The sequence below is a fragment of the Marmota monax genome, unplaced genomic scaffold (genome assembly GCF_021218885.2).
Source record: "Marmota monax isolate L192 unplaced genomic scaffold, Marmota_monax_Labrador192_F-V1.1 WCK01_AAM20220418_F8-fsc00002, whole genome shotgun sequence".
NCBI classification, from domain to species: Eukaryota; Metazoa; Chordata; class Mammalia; order Rodentia; family Sciuridae; genus Marmota; species Marmota monax.
In genome coordinates this window covers 27,603,601-27,630,118 of record NW_026693571.1, presented here as the reverse complement: position 1 = coordinate 27,630,118, position 26,518 = coordinate 27,603,601, and the positions used below count along the sequence as shown (strand labels likewise).

General features: G+C 36.7%; 1 protein-coding gene across 7 annotated transcripts in view; it reads right to left on the bottom strand.

The window, feature by feature from the left end:
- Fam13a (family with sequence similarity 13 member A) overlaps positions 1-26,518 on the bottom strand; it is a 362,563-nt gene that overhangs the window by 227,499 nt on the left and 108,546 nt on the right. The window lies entirely within an intron of this gene.

The following is a 26,518-nucleotide window of genomic DNA, read 5'->3' as shown; positions in this document are numbered from 1 at the left end:
CAATTCATCTATGGATGAACATCTGGGTTGCATGTCCTTCCTCTTCTATATGAAAGTGTTAAATAGTAACCAGGTGTTTCCATGGTAGGATAAAAAAAAAAAAGCCAGCCTTTTTCTAACTAAGAGAGCCAAAATGTTTGGAAATGATAAAAACATTTGGGGAGGTTATTTACTTCTAAAAAAAGAAAAATGAATCAAATGCTGGATTTTCTGAATATAGTTTCTCTGACTACAGCTAAGCCTAGGTGGATCTTGAAAGAACCCAAAATAAGACAACTTAATTAGGAAATACCATATGAGGTGCTATGTATCGCTGTGTTCTTCAGCCAATAAACACTGTGTCAATTTCCAGAAAAGCTAAGTAGCTTATCATTAGCAAAAATGAAAATGATTCTGTGACCACCAGCTTATTCTGTTCTTCAGAGCAACCCAAAGACACACAGAGCAACAATGTTGTTCAAGAAAAATCTGGAACTTTCCCTAAGCTCTAAATGGTTATATAACCACCCATATACTTATTCATTCACTAACCAACCAAAGTGCCAAAGACTAGCCATGTCATTGATAATTCTGGGATGGATAAATCAGATTCTTCCTCTAAAAAGTTTATAGCTACAGTTAGGGAATGATCCAGGAAAGAACACAATGTTAGCAGGCTTAAAGGACTATACAAAATACAACAGGGATACAAAATAGAAGTGTGTGTAAAATGCTATGAGAACCCCAAGAACAGTAGTCATTGGTAGTTATTACCACTACCACATCCCTCTCACCTAGTTCTTATTTCCTTGATTCTATTTCTATCAGGCATATTACTTTGTCAGGTCATGTTAGGGCAAGCTAAAGAATCTCTACAGAGCTTTTTTTAATGGTGTACAGTTTTATGACTCTCACAAAGATTTTATTAAGATTAGATATACTTAGAATAGATAGAATAAACTATATTTAGAATATATTTTTATTGTGTTAAAATTCTATATTTATGGCACAGAATTACATATCAGAATGAACAGAATTAACTATCTTTATTTCTTTCAGTTTTTGGAGATGGCAGAGCACCACAAATAAGACTGCTGTAAACTTTAAAGTGAATTCAGAACACCAAGCTCATTTACCTGATTTCAGGCAGTCCCCAAGTAGCAAACAAGTTACACTCCAAAAATTCACATTGTAAGTCAAGTCAGCCTAGAATCTAGAACCTATTTTCTCATAGGAAAAAGAAATAAGCCTGGTGTTTAAGTTATTGACACTTCCCAAATCGTTTTAAAAACCTAAATTGGCAGGTTCCTCATATTGTAAGGACTAGAACAATGATAATAGCATGATATTCGTGTGTAAAATGTTTTCATGAATTTGTTCAGAAACTTGAAGAAAATATAACAAATATAATAAGTACTAGAAGTAGAACAAAACATTTACTGGCCTCCTACTGTATGTTGGACATTATGCTAAACACTAGATCATGATCTGAGTTAATCCTTATAACAGTCCTAGGAGGAAGGTACTAGTATCATAATCTCTGTTAAGGATGAGGAAATAGGGTTGGGGATGCAGCTCAGTGTTAGAGTACCTGCCTAGCATGCATGAGGTCCTGGGTTCAATGCCTGGCACGCCAGGAAAATTTTTTAAAAATCACAAAACATCATGCAAAGTGAAACAACCAGGCAGGAGACCACAAGCTGCATGATTTAATTTATGCAGAATGTCCAGAAAAGGGAAATTCTTAGAGACAGAATTAGATTACTGGTTTGACTGAATTAGCTAAAAATGGGTACTGTGGGGTGGCTATATTCTGTCTACCACAGTCAGTTCTCTAGGAAAGTTTTAAAGCCAACTCTAAACCCAGCCCATCTGAGCACCTGCTGGCTTCCTCTACTCCTACCCTGTCCAGTAAACACAACAGAAGCCGCCTGACACACAGCAAAAAAGCATCTGACAGCTCTGACAATGCCCTCTCCACATACCCTGGGCAAGCAAGAAGGTGCTGTCTCTTAAAAACATACAGGCAGTTAGGGGAGGGACCTTCTTAAGGGGCAGATTCTGTGGAGCCAGTGATTAGTAACTTCACTGGAGCCTGAAAGAATGCAGGAACCCTGAGCCAACCCCTGGGGAAAAATAGCAGGTTATCAGCACCTGACTAGTGCATGATCAGCATCCTGACTGGACAAGGAACATATGAACACAGAGAGTCTCACTCGTTGGACATAGGAACTCCCACCCTATTGTCATTAGCTAATAGTTTTAAAGGTCACCTCCAGCAACACCACGTAAACTCTAGACTGTAGTCACTCTGTTGACAACCTTCTCTCGGTCCCTTCTCCCAAGGGAAGAGAGCTCTGCTTCCTTTCTGTTTCTTAAATAAATTCTGAAACCTTGCCCTCATCCTCCATTATTCATGGATCTCATTGTTCAGACGCAGGAGACAAAGAACATACACATAACTGTATCTCAATGGCAACCATCTCAGATTCCAAGTGGTATTGGTTGGTGTATTGGTCAGTGTTCTCTAGAGGAACAGAATCAACAGGAAGTATAATTATAAAAAGGGGTCTTATTAGGTTGGCTTACATGACCAGAAGCTGGATAGTCCACAATGGCTGTCTGCAGGCTGGAGAGCTGGAGAACCAGTAGCTACACAGTCCAAGAGGCTGAAGCCCAAGAACAAGAGGCATCAACGGTGCTACCCTAATCTAAGACCTAAGCCTTCTGGAGAATCACTGTCAGAGTCTGCTTTGGAAGAGGGAAGAAGCGAGAATCTGATATCCTCAGAGGATTGCAGCAGCAATCAGGAACCCATTCAAGAAGAATGGAGCTTGCATCTGCTGCTGCTTCTTTGTTCTTCCAACTTTTATTCCATTCAAGTCATCATCCTATTGGATTGTGCTATCCACCTTTAGGGGGGGTCTCCATTTCAGTTGGCTATCCCACATGCAAATCATTCCTAGACACATCCTCATCAGCATACCCCATTAATCCTTGGAATTTCTTAATCCAATCAAGTTGACAATTCAAATTAACCATTATAGTTGGTAATTCACAGATAGGAAAATATTGTCACTAAGGCAGGAGCAGTTTCTTATCTTTCTGCAGGAAACAAAAGAAAATATAATAGAAAATCCTTTAGGAAAATTAGCTTCCAGTTATATTCTCTCTCTTGCTCCTGTTTTCTGTTTGCTTTCTTAAATTTTTATTTTTAAATGAACAACACAATTGTCATCATCCTGAGGTCTCTTTGAATTTTGAGAAAGGTAGTTTAAGCAAGCTTGTCCTAGTTCTGAGTGAGACATAACTGAAGATTTGAGAAAAACTGATTAAATTCAATTATAAAATAAAATAAAAAGAAAAATAGAGCAATAAAAAATAGCCTGTCCAAACCATCAGAAACAATTTCTTGGTTCTATAGCCTCCGTGTCATCTGCAGCAAAGAAAGATAAATATACAGAAGCGAAAAACAACAAATGGAATTTTTTCCCTCTACAACAAAACCTCAACTGAGGTTTGAAGGTGACTAAGTGGGCACTCTCAAGAAAGGAAAAGGTTGAAGAAAACAGAGGCTAGGAAGAAACACATAGAGGTAACCCCAATTCTCTTGGTAAACTGAAATCCAAATGTATAGAGTTTGGTCTTCATTGTTATAGGCATCGTCTTTTGCAAAACTGTTTTCTGAAAACAATTTACAGGCTTATTACTGAACACAAAGGTAATATTTTACATCTGCAAAGCAGAAGTTTTGTGTAAGTTATAATACAAGGAACAGTTACTAATGAGAAGAACACAAACGTTAGTGAGAGTAAAGTTCATAAAGAAACAATAACAAAATTATACCTCTAAGTACAAGAAGTGCAACTGTACTAATTCTCAATATTTTTCAAAGGAGGCCTATGTTAACATGTACATTCCAAAAGTACAGTTTTAAGTCTGCATTTAGAAGTCAAAATGTAGTTTCTGTTAAAAAAGGGATATAAGTGGTAATGAATGCCATAATTAGCCTAGAACAATCCATATAACACAGAGGAGTTTTGAAAAAAGATATTTACACTTAAAATGGGAAAACAACAACAACAAAAACAGAACAACAGTTACAATGAAAGCTTTTGATCAAAACACCTATTGAGAAATAAAAGAGATTAGCAAGATAATTCACTCATTCAGTTAAGACATTATATTTACCTGTGCCCAAAACAGGGGCATATCAAACAGACCACTGCCTCTGTGGATCACTACCTTTTGATGAACAAGTTCAGTTATAAAATTCTAAAGTAAGCCTTTACCAAACCAAAAGAGCCAATATGTTTGGAAATGACAGAAAAGAAAATATTTAGTGAAGCTGTTTACTTCTGAAAAGGAGAAAAGAATAACATGCTAGACTCCCTAAGTGAATTCAGTTAGCTGGACTAGAGCTAAGCCAAAGCAGATCTTGAGAGAATCCAAAATAAAACTTAATTTGAAAAACATAATACCATATGAGGTGCTATATAGTAATTAAACTCTATAAAACTTACAGGGAGGAAGGAGGGGAGGAATCATGGAAATCTATAAATATGTGATTCTTGAATGCGGAACTTATATATCAATATCTGAAAACGAATGCAACAGAGACTTCTCACGTTTGGTCCTTTTGTTAAAGGGTCACAAAAATAGCTTTTTATTTTAATGCTGTTTAATTTCACTTCAGAATTTATGAATTCTTTTTATTTTTTTATACAGTGGTTGTTTTATCAAGCCCTGGGATGTAGATGCAGAGACAAAGAGAAAGGAGTGATAGAAAGGGAAAGGAGAGAAGCAGGAACAGGAGGTAACTGGATCCGGGTCAGAGGGCCAAGGACAGGATGAGAGAGACTGAGGAAGATCTGAGGAGGTGATTATATAGCAAGGGATTTTCTAAAGGAGAGTCAACCAACTCCAGGCCTATGCAAGTGGGAAGATAAGAGGAGAAAAATCAGCAGTTGCATTATTTTCCAGAGTGGAAGGAAGGGAAATGGGAAAAACACTGGGAATCAAGGAGTTCCCAGATCAGGGGACTTTGCAGGAATCTGAATAAGTCATGGCCGCTGGAGGGGACTCCAGAGTGGTGGGTACAAGGGGTTACAAGGGCTTGTTCCCAGGAGTTACTGCTCTGTGTTAATTATAAGATAGTCATTTAATAAGCCCTGTTAATAATTTCATCACATAACTAGAAGTTGGTGAAATATTTATGGGATGTGCATCACTCACTCTCAGGGCCTGCCAACCTTCTGGCCACTGAAATGTGAATGGATAATATCCAAAAATTGAAAGTAATCTAAATATTCATTAGGAGGGAATTAACTAAACTATACACCATAAAAATACTACAACAACTATTACAACTGTGGTATATAGATTGTTGGAATAGAAAGATGTTCCCAGCATATTATTTAAATGATAAAATTAATAACAGAACAGCATGAATGAATATTTCTTATATGTAAAAGTACATTTAAAATTCTGCATAGAGTTTCCTGAAAGAACAGTCAGGATAGTGTCAATGCAATGGGTCACTGAGTGATTTTTACTTTTTTCTTTTTGTTTTGGGCATTAATTTGTGAGAAGCAGGTATGTTTTATGAAACTAATGTTACTTTAAAATTTGAAAGTATATGAGAGTATATGCTTTTTTAGAGCTTAACACTCTGATCACGGTATTATTACCTTACCCCAACCCAATAAACAACTTTTAGTAAGATGTACCCCCGTTCTACAACAATGGGTTGGCCACTCAAAGAGATTACTAGTACCCTGTTTCATCTAAAGCCATTATAGTATGGATGAGATCATAATTTAACTTTAGTGTTAATCTCTAGGACTTCAATTTTCATTAGTAAAAAAGCATTGCTAAACATCAAAGCATAACATTTGCATAAATATTATTCATGGAAAAGTAAATTAAAATTTATGTATACTCTATGACAGAAAAAGAAAGCATCTTCTACTCCCGAGTAATAAACAGCATGCCTACAATACGGTACTGGAAGACATTTGACCTGTATATTCTTAGTTTGACTAAAATAAATCAGTTCATCATAGTGATAAAAATTATTTTATACCACATATTCATTATATAATATGTTTAAAATTAAAAATGTATATTTCTAATAATAAGTAATGCTAGTGGGTGTGTGTTCTTTCTACCTTTATAGAACAGTGATAAGTTTCCTAGAATAGCAAGACCAGGCTCTCCTTTCAAAAGTTTCTTTTTAAAACAATATAATTATATTTTGTAGCTTCTTGTTTATATATTTGAACTCAGTAAAGCAACAGGATACAAAAATCAACATACCCAGATCAGTAGATTTTCTATGCATCAATAATGAATTTGAAGAGAAAGATTGTGAAAGCAATTCCAGTTACAGTAGCTACAAAAACCAATAAAATACCCAGGATGAAACTTAACCAAGGTAGTGAAAACTCTCTATAATAAAAACTACACCAACACTGCTGTAAGAAAATGAAGAAGATGCAAAAAGATGGAAAGACCACTTAAGTTCATGGATTGGATGGATTTTGTGATGGTATCCATACTACCCGAAGCAATATGATTTATTTTAGACAAAGGGCCAAGAAGTGATGGCCCAAAGCAATCTACAGATTCAAGGAGATTCCCGTCAAAATCACTTGAATCAAAGTGTGGAATATGATATGTCAAGAAATTTGTAATGTTTTGAACAAGCCACAATAAAAAATTAAAAAAAAAATACCAATGACAGAACTAGAAAAACAATCCTAAAATTCATGTGGCACTATGGAAGACCCAAATAGCCAAAGCAATCTTAAGCAAAAAGAACAAAGCTGAAAGCATCATAATACCGGATTTCAGGATATACTGCAAAGCCATCATAACCAAAACAGCATGGTAGTGACATACAAACAGACACATAGACCAATGGAACAGAACAGAGAGCCATGTACCTATGGCAACTGATTTTTGACAAAGGTGTCAAAAATATACACTGGAGGGTTGGGGTTGTGACTCAGAGGTAGAGGGCTAGCCTAGCATGTGTGAGGACCTAGGTTCGATCCTCAGCACCATGTACAAATAAATAATGTAAAGGTATTGTGTCCACCTACAACTAAAATCTATATTTTAAAAAAATATAAGCATAGTCTTTTCAATAAGTGGCAGAGGGAAAACTTAACCTAAGACCTGAAACTCCTAAACTACTAAAAGAAGACATAGGGAAAACACTTCCAGACACTGGTATAGGCGATGATTTTCTGGATGGTACCCCCAAAATGCAGGAAACAAAATCGAAAGTTGACAAATGGGATTGCATCTACCTAAAAAGTTTCTGTACAACAAAGGAAAACAACAGGAGTGAAGAGACAATCTACAGAATAGGAGAAAACATTTGCCAACCATTCATCTGACTAAGGGTTCATATCCAGAATATACAAGACACTAAGGAAAACAAACAAACAAAAAACCCAAGTAGTACAATTTAACAATGGGCAAATGATATAAATAGACACTTCTCAAAACAAGAAATGCAAATGGCCAATAAAAATATGAACAAAACATGCTCAATATCCTTAGCCATCAGGGAAACAAATCAAAACTACAATGTGACCATCTTATCCCAATTTAAAAAGGCTCTTATTAAAACAAACAAATAAGGAACGAATGTTGGCTAGAATGTGAAGAAAAAGGAATTGCTGGAGAGTAAGTTGGCCCTTAGGCATGCAAGGCAAGTACTCTCCCATTAAATCACATCCTCAGTCCCCAGAACTCTTACACACCGTTGGTGGGAATGTAAATTACGGAGAACAGCATGGAGGTTCCTGAAAAAACTGAAAATACAATTACCATAAGTTCAGCTATCCGACTTCTGGGTATACAGAAAAGGGAAATGCAATCATCATACAAAAGAGACACCTGCATATACCTGTTTACTGCAGCATTAGTCATAATAGTTAAGATACAGAATCAGTTCAGGTGCCCATTACCAGATAAAGAGATAAAGAAGAATGAGATCCTTTTATCTGCAGCAAAATGAATGGAACTGAAAGAATATGCTAAGTGAAATAAGCCAGACACAGAAAGACAAGGACTGTATGTTCTTTCTCATATGTGGAAATTGAAACAGAGTTGACCTGGAGGTAGAATAGTAATTACTCAAGATAGGGAAGGCTGTGGGGGAGAGAGGGTAGAAAAAGGGAGGTTGAATTGGTTCAGTGCATTTCAGATACATGTGTAGAAATAGCACCCTGAACCCATTAGTATATGTAATTAATACATGTTAATAAAAATCTAAAATTAATAGAAAAAATAAAAACTACATAATTAATTTTTGTAGCTTCTTGTACATATATTTGAGGGACCAGAAATGATTTGGTGCTAAAACTTACAAATAGTAATGGCAAGATAACTGATGTCATTTGCAATAGGTGTTTGAAGCTTGCAGGTATCCACCTTACCTAGTAAGTACAAGTGGTAAGTGGGTCAGCTGACGGGTGTGCTTTGGAGGAAATGCTTAGTGTAAACCGTCTAGTGTACAGTACACTCCTCGGGCAGGTCCCATTAAACAATATCGCAATGAAAAAGGAAAACTGTAAACAACTTTCCAAGTGCCAAAAAACTCATCAGGTTTGACTTCCATTCAATACAAACAAAAACTTCCTGAACAGTCAACAAGAAATTAAATGACTTGCAATCTGCCTAGTTAGGTTAGGCAACAGGATAAAATGATAGTGTATATTTGCATATTTTTTCATATGACTGAGAACAACCAGAACAGTTAGTATAATGCATATGTAAACAGTGAGCTCAATTCAGTCCAAGAGACATTTATCAAACACCTTTGGTTTTCCTTGCTGGTGGGACATGCTTCAGAGAATACCAAGAGTAAGGACAAGCGATCATCAGCTTTAAAGAACTGTCTGACAGGGTGAGGAGTAAGATAAAGACAATAATTAATACACTACTTCAATAGGAAAGGTATAAACCAGTGCAAAGTAGGTCACAAGGGTTAGGAATTATTCTGTATTCGTGGGACGAGTTGTCTGTTGTTTTGTTATTAAGGAAAGACCTCCCAGAGGAGGTGATATTTGATGCAGGACGGGGTGACATAGTGACTACAACCATATTCTTTAGGCATCTCTTCACAGACAGCAGCATCTACTAGACATAGTGAGTCACCAAGGTAGCACACATCTGCTTTTTTCAATAAGACAAAACTTAACAGAAAATCCATAAAGATACACATGGGTGCTGGTATTAGTTTTCTAGTTTCAGCCTGTCTTGATACAATGCAGGGGGACAGTCATATTGTACAAATGTAGATTTTTTACATTTTCTCTCATTTTGTAATTAAATAGGCAAGATGAAGGTACGTTTAACACTGCCCTATATTTAAAAAAATGCTACAATTTGAGCACTTACAGCATTCCTGTTCCTATTTGCAGTGAGCATTCCTGTTCTTAGGTGCAATATTGTTTGCCTTTGGGTGAGAAAAAACAGTGCCTTTCATGGAGGGAGAAAGAAAAGGGAAGGCTATCTGCCAATCATTCATGAGTCACGAGGAGATCCAAAGTAGACTCTGTGTTTGTCCTCCAAGTAGGCAGCGCTCCCAACTCCTGATATTCCTCCATCGAAAAGAATACACTAGACTTCTCAATGAAACTGAAGATTCCTCTTTATATTACGAAGGTCAGACACTGGGGGTTGATTGGAAAGTAAATATCAATCCATTTAAAACATTATGAAAGGCTGAATGTTCTCTCTGATGTGTGCATGCTAACCCACAACAAGGGAGGATGGGGAAGGGAATAGAAATCCTTGGATGAGACAAAGGGGAATGAAGGGAAGGGAGTCGGGAGGGGAACAGAATAGAATTAATCAGACATAACTTTCCTAGTCTTCTATTGGAATACAGATCCTAATTAGAATAAGTGTTACTCCATGTATGTATAATAGGCCAAAGTACATTCTACTGTCATGTATAACTAAGAAGAACAAATAAAAAAAAATTATGAAGGAAGAAAAAGTATTCCAATTTTGTGGCTACCCAGAGCACTGAAAAGGAAGCGAAATACAGATGCTCCTCAATAACGATGGTTTTATTAGGATGTAATCTCACCATAAAATGAAAACATCATAAACTGAAAATGCACTCAACACTCCTAACCCACCAAACTTTATAGCTTAGCATACAGTACACTGTGAACATCCATTGTTTCCCCTGGTGACTACGTGGCTGATAGGGCTGCAGTTCACCGTTGTTGCCCTGCATCACAAGGGCATTGTACCCCATTGTACCCTATGGCTAGCCTACAGAAAGATCAAAATTCAAAATCCCAAGTATGGTTCCTACTAAATGCATGTTGTTGCTGTACCATTATAAAGTTGAAAAACTGTGAATTGATGCAGTGTAAATCAATGCTATTTCTTTGAGGGTCTTTCAAGGCTTTGTGGGTTGATGTTTAATTCCCATTGTCCTTGAAAATTTTAAAATAGAACTACTGCTATATCTATCTCCAAAAGATTTAAAAGCAGGGTGTCAAAGAGATATTTGCACTCCAGTGTTCATAACAGCATTAATATAGCCAAGACATAGCAGCAACCCAAGTATCCATTTTTGGATGAATGGATAAAAAATGTGGCATATACATACCAAAGGAATATTATTCAGCCTTGAAAAAGAAGGAAATTGTGTCACATATCATGTGGATGAACCTCAAGGACCTTTCGCTGAGTGAACTGAGCTAGTTTCAAAAAGGCAAGTACTCTTTGTGATTCCACTTATGTGAGACATCTCAAGTAGTCAAATTCATAGAACCAGAAAGTAAGATGAGGTAACCAAGGGAGGGAGGGGGAAAGGAGAATTGTTTAATGAGTACAGAGTTTAAGTCTCCAAAAATCAAAATGTTCTCAAGGTCCACTGTACAACTGTGTGAATACTTAGCATTATTCAACTGTCCATGTAGAAATAGTTAAATGGTTATGTGTTTTTACTAGAATTTAAAAAAATAAAAATGTCTCCACTGAAGATAGTTGTGCCTATATGATAGCCTCCGACTATCTTAGTTGATTTTGTGCTGCTAATAGCACAATACCACAGGCTAGGTGAATTATAAAGAAAAGAGGTTTATATGGCTCATGATTCTGGCCCAGGGTAGGAGGCCACATCAGGTGATCGCTAATGTGATTTTTCAAACTGGACTCCTATGGTTAAATTCTAATTAAATAGACTGTTAGTACAGTACAGATCAACTCTAGATAACTGCTCTTTCTCAAATCATTGAACATTAGACCCTGGTGGGCCATATCCCCTCCCCCATTTCCTTCATCTTTCTGCCCACTTCCTTCCTTCATTCCACTTTTACACACTGAAGGCCTCTTACACAGAGGGTACTATGCGCTGGGCATTGCCATCAGAAAACAAAATAAAACTGAAGTTTTCACCTGCCTCCCTTACTTCTGACCCTTTTCCTGTGACAGTCAAGGATTATAGCACTAGGGAGCCCATGGTTAATCCTTTGGTGTAAAGGCTGGGCTATCTCTAACTATGCCCAATAGCTATTTTTTCTATTTTATTTATTATCTCTATTATTAATTAATTCTAGGATATGGGTTCAACTGAAGTTGAGTCCCTGACATTCCATTACAAAATTATTATTATTTTTAATCCATCCTAGTTATATTGGCTATAATATATATAACATATTCAATATGCTAAATGAAATCACATTAGTGCTTCTTCCTATGAACGACAAAGGAAAAAAAATGTTCACACAGTTAAATGAGAACTGTCACATTGAATTACACATCATTGGCTTAGCTCATACAAATGCAAAACAAAAAATACTCCAGTCACTGAAACAGTGACTCAAGCTGCTAGAAAATTGTCATTATTTCTTTTTTTGTTTTCTCTAACTCAGCATCTTATCTTGGCATTCTGTAACGCAGCCTTTGTCATGGTTTGTAATCATAGTGTAGAAGTCAAGAATTCAGGTTCCAAGCCTTCTACCCAGGTTCAAATCTTGGCCATCTGTAATTACCAGCCTTATGACACTGCAAGTTACTTAACCTGTGTGTGTCCACTTCTTTACTAGCAAATTTGGGAAAAGAGTACCTGATTCATAGGGTTGTTAAAATTAAATGAATACATAAATTTGTTTATAACTGTGCCTGACTCCTATTAACCTCTGCTACGTCTGATTGTTGTGACTATTATTTATGTGTGTAGTGTTTTTCCCTCCATAAAACACCAGCTCGCTCAGGGCAGGGGCACATCTCTCTGGCTCGTCTACTGTACACTGGTGCCTGAGACATAATGTGCTCAACAGAAGAATCAGTGAATGAGTAATCTTATTCTCTCCCACAGTTTTAGGTGATTTTTTTTTTAATGGGAGCTTCTGCCATGACCACCAGCATTTTAGAAGTGATCATCTGCAGTCTAGACAGAATATACTGAATTCCTTTATGAGAGCTTTTATCAATATGTTCCACATTGAACATTTTAACTCTTCTAGAAGGTCAACTGCAAACAGCATTAGGACCTTCATATCTACCCCAATGTCCAGTGTGAGCCCCTCACGGGATGCTGCTAACGGGGTGCATCTTATCTCTGTTCCTCATGGAGGTGAGAGTTTCTGACTCTTAGTAGAGATGCCTGGCTGAACAATGGAAAGAAGAGTCAGCGAGATGAGTATTATATCGTCTTAATTTAGGAAAAACAAACAAACCCAAATTAGATGGACAGTGAATTATTCTGGCTGTGGGCAGAGGAAAGGAAAGGAAATGCCTTTGGAGACTGTAAATCGGTTGATACTGACTTGGTATCCATCTCCAAGCAGTGCTTAGTGCAGCCAGACGGAGGGGAGGGCCGAGAGACAGACACCACAATTATGTCCCGGGTCACACTTAGTTTTCCTATTTATTCCTTCCCTCTGAGGACCTACCATAGTGCCCAGGATCCAGCAAGTGCTTATCAGTAAAAGCTTGTTGAACAAAGGTGGGAAGCTGGTAAATCCTCCAGGTCCAATGGCCAAAAAGGGAAGATAATAAAAACTACCAATTTGCATTATCTCTGATACAAAGCACCAGCATTAGTGCCTCAGACACCCCAGTTAGTGAGGGGCCACAGAATTGATGCTCTGAAGTTTTCCAGGCTGCTCATATTGGTGCTCTTTGCTGACTTCTTGTAGTTTATATCTCAGTATAAACATCACCTCTAGACAAAGGTTATCTCTGAATTATCAACCAAAAGTGGTCACTCAGGCCCTGTTACATTACCCTATGTCAATCACAAAACAGTGCCTGTCACAGAGCAGGCACTGAAGAAATACTTGCTGGATGAATGAGGATCATGAAAAGTTTGTTACCATTACTAAAATGTTAGTGATGTAAGGTGCCTTTGAAATAATACATTTATCCTCCGCTTTTATATCTGAGGAAATGTAAGTGAATTGCCTAAAGTAAGCAGCCAGGCTGTGGTAAAGCAAGGACTCAAATCCAGTGCTTTGAACAACTGGTTCCCCATTTGTTAAGCTTATTTATTTATTTGCTTCCAATTTGAAGAATTTTTTTTTTTTTTAAATTTATGTTGATGGAACTTTACTTTATTCATTTATTTATATGCAGTGCTGAGAATCAAACCCATTGCCTCATACTTGCTAGACAAGTGCTCTATCACTGAGCCACAAGCCCAGCCCAGGAAGGATTTTTGATAGTGTATTTTCAATCAAACTTTGAAAATAGGGATTATATTTTAAGCTTAAGGGAAAGACTGCTAAGAAACTAAACAACAAAAAAACCAGTAAAGGCTCTGAATGCCATTGAAAAGGAAACATCTATTCAGAGTTCTGTCTTAGAAGTGAGAGAGATGATCCAACAACACACACACAAAAAAAAATTAAGAAAACTTCAATAAATTTCCAAAACTAACTTTTATGTAGACTGTGCTCTCCAACTATAATGTAATTAAGTTAAAACAATAAAAAGTTAAGTAGACCCCTATGTGTCTGGAAATAATAAAATGCATTGCTAAATAATTTACTGGTTAAAGAAAAAGTCATAATGGAAGTTTAAAGTATCCAGAGCTGGTTAGAATAAAAACAATATGGAGCAAAGCTTGTAGGATAGATATAACTCAGTTAGTTAGAAAAACAGACCAAAACATAAGCTCAAAGAAAATAGAAGGAAAGAGAGAAAAAAGATAAAAGGAAATTAATGAACTAGGAAACAAGAATACACAGGAAAAACATATCACAGGGTAGTTCCTTAGAAAAGCACCTGAGTCTAATCACAGACTGCCTTGAGTATAGATGGATCATGCCTTTTGGACAAGAAATAAAAAATGTTTCCCCAAGTAGTGCTTCTAGTATCCACCCAAGCATGTATTTGGCAGTCGTTATGGTCTTTTAGGTTTCTTTTTATTTTTCACTTTTCAGAATTAGTAAAAGATTGAACTGGATAACAGGCCGTGCTCTGTAATGCTGGAACACTGTTTTTTCATTGGTTCTGGGACTATGAGTATTTTCACAACAGAAGCAGGTTTATTATGAACTAAATATGCAAAACTCAAATATATTCATGGGTACATTTCTGCTCATTTTAATATCAAACTGCCTGAAGGCAAAGGAAACAAGTTGAAGCCACAACATAATGAGTATATAAAGAAAACTCTCTAGGTTAAAACACCAAATTTAGAAGACCAGAGTAATGTGATAGTTGAAGTCTTTTCGATATCTCCTGGTAACAACCAAGTAATCCTAATCATCCCTCCTGACTTTTCACATCATTTCTGTCATTCATTTTACTTATACATAAGCACATATAAATATACACAGATACACAGAAACATACATGATCAAATACTTATTGCTAGTTTAAATAAACTGTTAATCTGTTAGATTGGTCAATAAGAAAATTAAAAGTTTTTATTTTACCTTATTTCTCTGATACTCTTTTTTATTTTACCTTATTTCTCTGATACTCTTTCTTTATGTAAATCTAAGTTTCTGACTTAAAATGTCTTGCAAAGCATGTCTCCTGGTAACAAATTCTGTTTGTCTCAGAAATTCTTTATGTCTTCTTTACTTTTGAGGATAATGTCTCAGGGGATGGAATTCTAGGTAGGTGACTTTTTTTCTCAACCCTTTAAATATTTATTTCACTCCATTATCTTCCTCCCCCCTCCCCCATCTACTTTATCCATTAAAGGACTTACCATGTTAATAAAATCATTCTAAATTCCTGGTCAGATAATTCTAATATCACTGCCATATCTGAAGCTGGCTCTGATGCTTTTTCTGTCTCATCAACCTGTGCTTTTTGCCTTTTTATTACTTTATTTTTTATTATATTTTTATTATATTATTTTATTATGCCATGCAATGCTTTCCTTGTTAGACAGACAGAAGGTACCAGGCCAAAGGACTGCCATAAATTGGCTTTTGGCAATGTCTTAGTATAAGGAAAGGGAGTGAGGAAGCATTCTAAATTCCTATTATTAGGTCTTAGTCATCTATTAAGCCTGTGGTTTTTTGTTTTTAAGATACTGGGGACACATGCCATGCAAGTGCTCTACCATTGAGCTACATTCCCAGGCCTGAGCCTGTGCTTTTTGACGATGAACTTCATAAGTGCTTCTTGTCTCCCAGCTCCTTAGGTAAGTCAGGATGTCCAGAAGGGCTGAAACTGTGTATTTCCCTTCCCCCAGTGTATTTAAGCTCTAAAAAATACTTTAGCTCTGTTTAAACAGTTTCTCTTGAGGGCAGGCCTTAAAAACAGAAAGCTCTGGTGAGCCACAGTGGCACCAGCTGGTAATCCCAGCTATCCAGGAGGCTGAGGCAGGAGGAAGGCAAGTTGGTGCCAAAACTCTGTGAGACCCTGATTACAAAAATAAAATGAAATAAAGAAAGGAAGAAAGGAAGGAAAGAGAATGCTCTGGTATATTTAATAATGGTTCCTTTTCTTCTCCCCTTGCAAACACAAGAGGATTTTTTTTTTTTTTTTTTACCAATATTTGCTTTGAGAACATGGCAGAATTCCAGGAGTTACAACTCACAAAATTATGGGATTTCTGAAATGAGAGTTTGAGATGAAACTCGATTCTGTTTGCAGGTGGGGTCTGTGCAAATTCCAGGCCTCTGCAAACGGAGAAAGCCCATGTTAGTGTCAGCAGCTAATCACAGCAGGGGATGCCCACCAGCCTCAGCTCTGAGGGTCATGCTGGCAAAGCATGATTCTTCACTGTCATTGAGTGGCCTGTGCAGCTCTCAGTGTCACAGTTCTAAATGGGGGCTGTGCCTTCCAGTGTTGCAATAGAACTCAGCAGCCCACCACCAACTTCTTTCCAGGTTCTTCTCTGGCAATCCAAAGAATGAAATTCATGGGACAACAGAAGGCAGGAGTAAAAGGAATAGGATTTGTTCAAGTGTGAAGAACGAAATAGAAACCTCACAGGGCCAAGAAGGTACCCAATAGGGGTTACCACTTGCATGTGCTAGTGTGCTAGTCTAGGGGATTAGATAGACCTAGGATCAACACTGTTGTTCCAGATTTATGCTAATTAGGGTCTGGAAAAGTACCAATGCTATTGGTTAGCCTTGCAATCCCATATAGGTTTGCTGCACTTTCATTTTCCCATCTATTTGGGAAGCCAGAGGTTGAGGTCCCCAGATTGTGGATGCTCTGGGGTTCCGCTGTGGCGCTGTATTGAATAGTCGACTGCTTGTGCCCAGGCTGGGTTGCCACAATGCGACAGGTTGGTGTGCCCTGGCTTGCCATGCCTCTAGCCCTAGCTGGCATGGTAGGCTCTGCACTGCCCTTGCTCCAGCCCACCCGGGCTGCTGCTCCACCACTCCACCGTGGCTTCTCAGCAGGGATTATTGGATTGGCTTCAAGGCTGAAGCCAGGGAACCATGTCATTTTTATTGTGACTGGATCCCCCTCACAGATTTATTGACTGTGAACTTTTAGCAATTTGTCAATTACAGTTCAGGCTTTTTACCCTGCAACTGGTTTTCATAGAGGTTTCTGCTCAGTTTAATTGGAATTCTTTATATTTACCTGTCATTCTGTCTCTCCAATTTAGTGACCTCACTTCTCTTTCAAATCTAAGAAGAGTTGTGGTTTTTCAGCTTGTTCAGCTTTTTACTGGGTAGGACAGAATGTTGACTTCTAAGCTTCTTACATGCTGGGCCAGAGAATGCGAGTCACCTAATTTATGATTTCAGTTGGCAATTTTAGCAGCACTGTGGATAGGGGTTGGAGTGGGTGAGACCAAAAAAGGGAAACTAGTTAAGAAGTTATCAAAACCCGCCAAGGAAGAGATGAAGAGAGCTTGGGGAGGCAGATGCATTAAAAAAGGGGAGGGAGAGAGGGATTGATTTCTAAGTCAGCTAAGTTTCAATGAGACACAAGCCACTTCTCTGGTGTACACACTGAAACACTGCATGATTAGATTCGTAACCATAATGATCACCACAGGGATCATCATAACCATGATTCAGTGACCATTTGAAGAATCTTCTTCATCCTGTCCCCTTTACAGTGTATGCTCCCTGAGGGCAGGTGATATTTGGGCAATATCTGGCAAACTGCTTGCTGGCATACAGTATGTACTAAAAAATAATTTGGTAAGCTATATATTTATCAAATAAATTTAAAAACTAGAGAAATAAGATCTCAACAATGAAAAGAAAAAAAATCTGAACAATGAAAAGAAATTCACATATCATCTTGCAGAAAATAATGGGTTAGAAAAATTAATTGACTTGCTTGCTTCAAAGTTGCAAAACTGGTTAATAACAGAGGTAGGGATGGAATCCTATTTTCCCAAGATTGAATCTCTACAGCAATCTCATCAGAGAAAATAAAACTCTGGACATAGAAGGCAGATGTGGAGGTATTAGGTAATAATTCTGAAGATTATATAAGTGTGCACACACGCCCCCACATATAATATTGAGAAGATAACTTTGCCATTAGATTTTCTGAACAGCTAATAAACGAGCCTCTGTATATATTTTTTTATGTGTTCATTTGCCTAAAATTTCCACTTATTATCACTGGATAATGCTGCAAGGAATTTAAAAGGTCAGTAACTATTCTCAAGATGATAATGATGGTAATGATGATGATGATGATAATGATGGTAATGATGATGATGATGATGATTTGCAGTGCTGGGATAGAACTCAGGATCACATGCATGTAGTAGGTGCCCTACCACGGAGCCACATCTCTAGCCCTTAAGATTACCCTGAACAAAGTATATGGCACCAGTTTACATTCTGAAGTCTTATAGGTGGCAATTATGTTGCATTAGAAAAATGATTTTGCTTTCATTTAAATCTTCATTTAAAAGCATGAAAAATGGAAAAGGGCAGAATTATAAAAATCTGACTTAGTCCCCCCCCAAAAAAAACTCCATAATTTTACAAGTTTTCTTCAAATATTAAATGTTGTACTTATGAACTGACTCTAAGCACACATGGGCTAGATGATGGGGCATGGCACAAGGAAGATCATTAATCTCACAGATAACCTATGACTGGTGAGATAACATATGGTACAGTAGATAACAGCATCTAAAGTAATATCTTGAGACAATATGTGATCTAGAGGAATACACAGCAGACCAGGATTCAGAAAGCTTCCTATTCTTCACCTTCTCAGTTAGCATGTATGATGGGGTTACATCTCAATAAACCCATGATCAGTTGAAAATATTGGAGGTAAAAAATACATTTAATATACCTAACCTACTGAATATTATAGTTTATAACACAGTACACCAGAGAGGGTCAGTTGTTTGCCCTCAGTGAATGGTTGACGAAGCTGGGAGGTAGTCTGGGAAAAGATCAAAATTCTAAATTCAAGGGCTGGGGTTGTGGCTCAGTGGTAGAGCACTTGTCTCATATGAGTGGGGCACTGGGTTCGATCCTCAGCACCACATAAATAAATAAACAAATAAATAAATAAAGGTATTATGATTATCTGCCAAAAAAAAGTCATTAAAAAAATTCTAAATTCAAAATAGAGTTTCTACTGAATGTTTATCATTTTTTACAACATTGTTAAGTAGAGAATTCATAAAACCAGAAGTCAAACTAGGGATCATCTGTAGTTTTGTAACTTGTGGCCAATCTTAGATACATCTACCAGTCACCCCTGGATCCTCAAGTCAGCCTCCATTAAATAGAATCATCTGGCTTGTTCCCCACCAAAGATTGACACAAAGAGTAAGCAAGAGCATGAATACAGAAGAGCTTTGAAAGCATGCTTGAAGGGAAACATGCAATTTCATTTAAAAAAAATAAGATTAGCAGAATAATATTCATGTGTTTTGGCTGAGCATTATTCTTTAATAAAATAACTGACTTAAAGGATCTTGAATTTACGCTGGACCATATATTTTTCCAGATGATCACTAACTGCTAAGCAGATGTTACTTAATCACTGCATTCCCACAGAGATTGAAGGACTCAAGGGATTACTTTTAAAAGGATAAGAAACCTTTGACTGTGGCCCAGTCAGCAATTTAGACCACTAAACCTGGTTATTCCTCAGAGAGGTGTGCTCCAGAGAAGAGTTCACACACTTCATAAACACTGCCTCACGTTGATGGAGTAAATGGCTTGCAAACCGTCTAGTTCACTCTTTCTTACATCAGCAAGGACCTAAAATGCACTGAGCTAAGATTATTAGGGAAAATAATATCACTGCTCCTTACAGTATAACAGAGTAATATTTCATATAAGAAAAAAATTATAAAGCATGTATTTTCATCTGATGATTGCTATTCTCTCACGAGTCCTTTTTATTCATGGTTTCAGTCACCTACAGACAACTGTGGTCCAAAAATATTAAATGAAAAATTCCAGCAATAAACAATCTTTTTATTTATCTATTTATTATTTTTATATTTTTGGGGGGGATGAACTAGGGGCACTTGATCACTGAGCCACATCTCCAGTCCTATTTTGTATTTTATTTAGAGACAGGGTCTCACTGAGTTGCTTAGCTCCTCACCATTGCTGTGGGTGGTTTTGAACTCGCAATCCTCCTGCCTCAGCCTCCTAAACGACCTTATTTATCTATCTATTTATTTATTTATTTTTAGTTGTAAATGGGCACAACACCTTTGTTTTATTTATTTACTTTTATGTAGTGCTGAGGATTGAACCCAGTGCCTTACATGTGCTAGGCAAGCACTCCACTACTGAGCCACAACCCCAGCCCCAGCAATGAACAATTCTTAAGTTTTGAATTGCATACTGTCCTGAGCAGCATGATGAAATATTGCATTGCCACACTCTATCCTGCCCAGGATGTGAATCACTCCTTTTTCAAGTATATCCACACTCTATATACTACCTACCCATTCGTCACATGGTTGTCATCTTGCTTATCAGATTGACTGTTGCAGTATTACAGTGTTTGTGGTTCAGTCACCCTTATTTTATTTAATAATGGCCCCAAAGTGCAGACTTTCCTTACAGTATATTGTTAGTCATTCCATTCTGTTACTAGTTTTGTTGTTAATCTGTTACTGTGCCTAGTTACATAGGAAAAAACAATATACATAGGGTTTGGTACTATCTAAAGTTTTAGGCAACCACTGGGGATCCTGGAATGTATCATTTAAGGATAAGCAAAGACTACTTTATATTACAGACAAGCAATCGGCTTGCTGAGCAACCATCTGCAGATCTTGGGTAGGTTACTGCTACCTCTTAAGGGAGACCAGGGTTAAAAAACAATCTTTCTGATTGCTGTTGTTTTAAAAACCATGGCTTGAAACATTATTAATACTAACCAAAGTAATAAAGTTTACCCTTCACAGATAAAACCTGCAGGATGACTACGTGTGGTTCATATACAGTTATAAACCATCATGAGTCATAGGAAAAAAATACCCAGACATCTAATGGATAATCTGAGGTATCAACTTCAATAAGAATATTTCATTTCTTATGTGATATGAACTCATGTTCCTAGCTGAACTGAAGGAGTAATCAATAAGAATTTACATTTTACATAGATTCATATGGAATTGTAACATTTTGCCCATTTGGAACTAGAAAAACGGCAGTTTTATAGGATTGACCTAACACCCTCTCCATCTCACTAGGAAACAGTTATAATATAGAAATCTTTCTGTAACCAATTTGTTTTCTCTCTAAATAATAATGGATTATTCTCTTGTCTGGTTTGAGTTTTGAACAGACCAAAATAAATGCTATCAGTTCATTTCTGGCTCTGTAACCCTAAAACAAAATGCTTTTTACATTTTAGTTTTTAAATCTATAAAGTGTGAGAGTAACAATTAAGCTTACGGATTCACCATGAGGAACAGATGACTGAAGAATATTGTCAATTGTCTTCTGCATAAAAAAGTCTTGGCTGTAAGCACATAAGAGTGCTGTAACCTAAAGCACTTAAATGCCATGGGAAACATGTATCATTTCAGGCTTTATAAAAAACTAAAAGCAGGATTAGAAACATATATAAAGTAAAATGTTGATAACATTAAAAAATAATACATGTGGAAAAAGCTGAAAGGAAATATATTAAAATTTAAAGTTATATCTAAGTAATGTGATTTGTGTATAATTTTTACCATATACTTCACAATTTTATCTGTTTTTCCAAGCTTCTATAATGTAAGGAAATACAAAAAATGCACTTTATTAAATGGAAGACTCAATATTGAAGATTTCAACTATACTAAAAGCTCAATGGGAATATAGTCAACTCTAGAAAAAATATTCTGAAATTCTTCTAGGAGAACAGATGCACACAGTTATGCAGGAAAATAGGGAGGAGAGGGAGAAAATAAAGTGGAAGAATACCATTCTTTTTTTTTTTATTTTTTTTTATTTTATTTTATTTTATTTTATTTTTTTTATTGTTGGTTGTTCAAAACATTACATAGTTCTTGATATATCATCTTTCACACTTTGCTTCAAGTGGGTTATGAACTCCCATTTTTAGCCCATATACAGATTGCAGAATCACATCAATTACACATCCATTGATTTACATATTGCCATACTTGTGACTGTCATGTTCTGCTACCTTTCCTATCCTCTACTATCCCCCCTCCCCTCCCCTCCCCACCCCTCTTCTCTCTCTACCCCCTCTATTGACCTTCATTTCTCCCCCTTGTATTATTTTTCCCTTTCCCCTCATTTCCTCTTGTATGTTCTTTTGTATAACCCTGAGGGTCTCCTTCCATTTCCATGCAATTTCCCTTTTCTCTCCCTTTCCCTCCCACCTCTCATCTCTGTTTAATGTTAATCTTCTTCTCATGCTCTTCGTCCCTACTCTGTTCTTAGTTACTCTCCTTATATCAAAGGAGACATTTGGCATTTGCTTTTTAGGGATTGGCTAGCTTCACTTAGCATAATCTGCTCTAGTGCCATCCATTTCCCTGCAAATTCTATGATTTTGTCATTTTTTAATGCAGAGTAATACTCCATTGTGTATAAATGCCACATTTTTTTAATCCATTCGTCTATTGAAGGGCATCTGGGTTGGTTCCAAAGTCTTGCTATTGTGAATTGAGCTGCTATGAACATCGATGTAGCAGTGTCCCTGTAGCATGCTCTTTTTAGGTCTTTAGGGAATAGACCAAGAAGGGGAATAGCTGGGTCAGATGGTGGCTCCATTCCCAGCTTTCCAAGAAATCTCCATACTGCTTTCCAAATTGGCTGCACCAATTTGCAGTCCCACCAGCAATGTACAAGTGTACCCTTTTCCCCACATCCTCGCCAGCACTTGTTGTTGTTTGACTTCATAATGGCTGCCAATCTTACTGGAGTGAGATGGTATCTTAGGGTGGTTTTGATTTGCATTTCTCTGACTGCTAGAGATGGTGAGCATTTTTTCATGTACTTGTTGATTGATTGTATGTAACCATTCTTGACATGTAAATCTAAATGGCATAATTTTAGCACCAGAGAGGGAGACAGGTCATAGTGGTAGGGCAGAGTGCATACAAGGCCAAGAGGTCTTTAGGAACTTAATATAATGATAAAAGTGACCGTTCAAATCCCTTGGTAAAATATGAATTACTGTTTACATGTCATTTGGATAGCAGGCTAATAATTATTTGAGTGAAAAACGAAATCCATAAATCCTTACTCTAAAGTAAATCTAACTACAATTCAGAATCTAAGTATTAAAAATTATAAAAAAGTGAATATTTATGATTACCAAATCTAATATTTTAGATGACCCAAACAATACATTTTCTAATTTAATTTACACATATATTTGAGATTTTAAAATTAAAAAATAAAGCTGCAAAATACTAAGAGGCAACCTAATAAATAAATGTCCTTAAGGTGGAGAGCCTTTCAAGGATAATAATGAACTGGAGCAAAATGAATTGGTGTATGGGATCAATGCAGCCTTCCTCATTGAAAAAAAAAACACAAAGAATTAGCAGGTTTAAAAAATAGATAATACGCTGAGAGAAATATTTCTAAGCTATTACAACAGAGAAATGGTTGTAGTATTTAAGGAACTAGTACAAATCAGCAATAAAAAGGTGAACACCAGCTTTGGAAAACTGAAAAAATGAGGGCAAAAAGACAATTTACAAATGCAGAGCTATCTAGGAAAAACAGGTTTCAAACAGGTACCACCTCACCATGAACAAGTAAGCAGACATTTTAAAAGAAATTATTTCATTTAGTTCATTGGCCAATATTAAAAAGGTTGATATTATCAATATTGGTGTGAACAAGGGGACACACTCATATATCACTGCTCACAGCATGAACTGGTGCTACTTGGATGACGTACACTCCCTCAGACCAGGACAGTCTACTTCTAACTGCACATCCAAAGAAAATAATTGGTTAAGTGTGAAAAAATGAATGTTCAAGAATAGTCTCTGTGAGCTGTTTATGGGGGACACAATTAGAGTGGTGATTAAGAGCTTGGAACTGAGGAGCCAGGCTGTCTGGATTTGGAATCCTGACTCTAACCTCTCACCAGCCATGTGACTTCAGCAAGTTAAACTTTCTGTGCTTCAGTGTCCTTATGTGCAAAGTGGAGATAATAATAGTACCTGCCTCATGGTGTCTTAGGATAAAATGAACAGATGTTTTAAAAACTCTTAGAACATTGCCAGGAACTCAGTAACAACTCAATAAATACTATAAATATAACAATAAATATTACTGATTATTATTGCTAAGAAAAAAAAAATCATGAGATGGCATGACAGCCTGGCTTAAATAAATGGTACTAATCAACAGGTCAGGATGCTATGCTGTCATTGAAAATGATCGGTGTAGAATTATATTTATAAGCATGGAAAAATGCCATGATACATGATGTTAAATTTTTAAACAAAGGTTATAGAGCAGCATTATTTTATCATCCCATCTTTAATCAACAATAAATGTAAACTATACACTTGAGCATGCAGAGAAGAGAATGTAAAAGCATAGAAGCTAAAGCTTGAATAGTGACTAAATCTGGGAAGAATTAAGGATGGTTTTCATTTCTATCTTTAAACTATGGGCTTTTTAATATGAAAAATATTTTTGTCATTAGCATATGTTACTTTTGTAATAAAAATACGTTTTTACTCATATGGGGGATCTAAAAAGGCAATCAGAAAGCCATTTGGCACAGCTACATGTGGCAGTGGGATTGACAAAAACGAACTATAGGCAGGGAAGCAACCAGCAGGCCGGGTTGGTACACATTCAGGAAGAGAAATGGCAAACGTTCCCATCCTCTGTTCTTCAATATTTCAAAACCATGTTTATGGAGGATGGCAATAATCATACTAAAAATCAAGTGGACAACTTGCACTTTACAAATAACTATAATAACAGGCTTAGACATAGAAATATGTAAGATTAAAGCTTGGCTGAATTTTTTAAAATTTTCAACTATCTACACTTTTAAATCCAAATTACCAATTTTCAAAAGTAACATTTGGCCTGCAAACTAAATAAAGCTGCTTAGTAGCAGTTAGCAGACAAGATACCAGCAACAGGAGGCTTATCTGGTTTCACATCCTGTTTGTGTATACAAATTTAGCTGATTCCATCTAATATTTACTAATGTTGTCTAAACAACTACTCACACACAAATAGATCATGCAACTACAGATTACAAGTTAACATTATGTAGCACTAAATTACTCTGATACTTTTCTGTAAGAAAGCTGTCTTAAAAAAATTTTAGTGCTATGACTAAGCAACCTGCAACATCTTGGGTAGAAGCCTATGTAGAAGGGCATATCATTCAAAATTTGAAATCTGTTTATCTTTTTGAGCTTCAAGTGTACCTATAATGTTATTCATTAGCATTGAAACACTTGTTTTAGGGGGAAAGGTTAACTTACAGACCTATAGACAAAAGATGAAGCTGAATTTGATGAAAATGACTTACTCATCAGTGGCAATTGGTAAATTTGTTTTAATTACTGGAGATTAAAGACACTGGTGTTATTAAATCATGAAAACTAATGAAGTGTGCACAACAGGTTTAATGCAAAGTGCCAAGAATACTGACAACAAAAACCTAAGCTAAAAATCATCAGGAGTCTTTGGTTCCTTCATCCAATTACTTAACTCGAAGAGTTTTAAATAACTCTAAACAATAAACATAACCAGCCAATTTCCCAGTTTCTGGCATCTATCGATGTATCCTGAATTCCTAAGGCAAGTAACAAGTCAATCCCTGATGGCAGCAGACAGGCCTTGGGAGGTGGATAGTGCCAAGCAATCTGAGGAGGTCATAGGGTGCGCTTGATTTAAATACTAAGTGGAAAATGTTGGCTTCTGTTTGGAAATTATATTGAGCAAGAAAATTTCTTTAAATATTATAAAGCATACTCAATGCTGCTAAGAAGCTTGAAAAGGAAAGTGAAAAGTAGGACAGCTGAGGTAAGAGGGATGTCCTGATGGACATGTCTAGTTCACTAAGTGGTATGAGGGGCAGAGTCCATAAAACCCATCTTTCCCTTAATGCAACCTGAAATGCACTCAGCCAATGCATTTCAACACCACTCTGCTAACTGCCTACTGTGTACCAGGACACTTTCTTATAATCTCACTTACGTTCCAAAGAAAACTCTGTGGCTCCTATTTTATAGGAATGGCACAGTGATCAAGCACCCCTGGATTCGATCCCTAGTACAAAAAAAAAAAAAAAAAATATATATATATATATATATATATATATATATATTTAGCTTTTAGATTATACACACATACATATGTGTGTATATAAATACACACATATACATAGAGTCTAAAAGCTACATTTTTCATGGAAGAATATTACTGTTTAGTATGTTATAATAACATTTTTAAATTATAGAAATGTGGTGGACTCTGTGGGGTGCTGACCAAATGTCCTCCTTATGCCAGAAGCATCATTACTTCCCCTGCTGAGAGTTGCCAGTTTATGGCTTATAGCCAAGCCCCTCCCCTGAGATGACACCACCTACATCCCTGTTCATGTACAGTGACTTAAAAGGGACCGAACCCTTGATTCAATTAGGGTTTCTCTTAAA